Source organism: Tupaia chinensis, unplaced genomic scaffold (genome assembly GCF_000334495.1).
Source record: "Tupaia chinensis unplaced genomic scaffold, TupChi_1.0 Scaffold000033_1, whole genome shotgun sequence".
NCBI lineage: Eukaryota > Metazoa > Chordata > Mammalia > Scandentia > Tupaiidae > Tupaia > Tupaia belangeri.
Window position 1 is genome coordinate 418,250 of NW_006159463.1, and position 2,556 is coordinate 420,805.

Consider the following 2,556-nt stretch of genomic DNA (forward strand, 5'->3'; position numbering starts at 1 on the left):
TCTGTTTTTTTTGGGGGAGTGGGTGCCCACTAAAAAAAAAAAAAAAAAAAAAAAAAAAAACCCTGCACCTTGAAGTGATAAATGAATTTAGTAAAGTAGCTGAAAACAAAATCAATAAGCAAGAATCTATAGTATTTTGATACATCAACAATCAACAGACTGAAACAGAATTGAAGAAAGCAATCCTATTTACAAAGTCACAGTGCATGAGATATCTTGAAATAAACCTAACCAGAGATGTGAAAGACTTTCATGAAGAAAATTATGAAAACCTAAAAAAAGTAATTGAATATGATATTAAAAAATGAAAAAATGTCTTATGTTTATGGATTCAAAGAACCAATACAATCAAAATATAAGTTCTACCCAAATTAATTACATATTCAAGGCAATTTTGATCCATTACCACTGTCATTCTTTCATATATATATATATAATTTGTCAGGAATCTGGATCAGCAAGTGCCATGGTGTTTGGGGCACTGGATACTCCTACATGGCTGACTACGATTCAAGACCTGGACTGGACCTTGTAGCTTCCTTTTTCACTTTTCTTCTCTCTGTGTGTCTGTCTTTCTCTGGTCAAATTAAAATAAATGAATACATGAATAAATTAAATAAATAATTCTTAGTTAAGAAAAATTTAAAAAAATTTTTGTCAGGAATCATAAAGGACCCTGTACAGCCAAGGCAATATTGTGGAAAAAATAGTAAATAGGAGGCATCTCAGTACCGGACATGAAATGATATTACAAAGCAGTGAAAACAGTATTGTACTGGCACAAAAAATAGACACAAAAACCAATAAGACACAATAGAGAATCCAGAAATAAACCCCAAATCATACAGTCAACTGATTTTTGACAAATGTACAAGACAGTGCAGTACAGAAAGAAAGCCTTTTCAGCAATTTGTGCTGAAAGAACTGGATATCCCTGTGCTGAAAAATGAAACTGCACCTCTATCTCTTCCCATTTAGAAGAATCAACTCAAAATGGATCATAGATTTAAATGTAAAGCCTCAAACTACAAGACTACTGGTAGGACACATAGGGGAAACTCTTGAAGACATTGCAGTAGGCAAAGATTTTAAAAATAATGCCCCTAAAGCACAGGTAATAATCCCTAAATTAGATAAGTGTTACTACAGCAATCTAAAAATCTTCCTCATAGCAAAGGAAACAATAATTAAGAGTAAAAAGACAACCCTCAGAATGGCAAAAAAAAAAAAAATGCAAACAATTCCAAAGACAAGGGATTGATAACCAGAATATATAGCAAACTCAAGCAGCTTACTCATAAAACAAACAAACAAAAAATCCAATTTAAAATTAAGCAAATGAGTTTAATAGATAACTCTCCAAGAAAGACTTACAAATTGTCAAAGAGCACATACAAAAATATTCAAAGTATTTTCATAAGTAAAATCCAAATTAAAATCATAATGAAATGTCACTTACCCCCAATTAGAATGATTAAGATAAAAAAATAAAGAACAAGTGTTGGTGAGGCTATGGTGAAAAAGAAACCTTTCACTATTGGTGGGAATGCAAATTAGTACAAACTCTATGGAAAACATTATGGAAGTTCCTCAAACACCTAAAAATTGAACTACCATATGACCCAGTAATCTCACTCTTTGGTAGTTACCCAAAGAATAGAAAAACACTAAGTTGAAAAGAATTTTGCACATTTTGTTTACTGCTGCATTATTCACAATTAGTAAGACATGATATCAACCTATATGTTCAACAACTGATGAATGAATTGGAAAACTGTGGCACAGTTACACTATGAGATACCACTCAGCTATAAGAAACAATGAGACCCTTATCACTTGGTTCAAAGTGAATGAATATAGAAGATGATGTTTAGTAAGGTGAGCCAGATTTTGAAAGATACACACTATATATCTCCACTCAATATGTACTGAATGTCTTTACTCAATGGAAGAAATTGAAAGATCTGAAGATAAGAGAGTGGAAAGGGTAAGTGAAAGGGAGGGGAGACTAAGAGAGGAGAGTGAAATCTAGAGAGGGTGTGGTAGTGGATGGTTGTAAGGTGCAAAAGGAAGAAACATTTAAAGACAACAAAATGCAAAATTCTCTGTTGAAAATAAAATATACATCATGATAGGGATTTTATGTAAAATGTAAAATTAATCTGAAAATTTAAAAAATAAAACAAATTAAAAATTAAATAAAAACAATTGGTGGGGAATACATGTGAGAAGAATTTGGTAAATTGATACTGGAATCAAATGTAGTAGTCGAGAGTGAGCTATTAGTGAGAAAGAACTAACTGAATTTCCATATAATGAAACAAAGATCAGAAATTGCCACTGTCCAATATTACCAGTATTTTGATTAGTATTATCTTTATTCATATCACTTATGTTATACACTGTTCATAAAATGTTTTCGATTACCTCTCTGTTTTTCTTCATCACAGAGAATTACAACTTTTTTTAATCATAGAGAAAAAAAGAAATCTCTGACAACAAAGCCAATGAATGTTTTATACTTGATTTTTCTATTTTTCTTTGTTGGTCCATTCT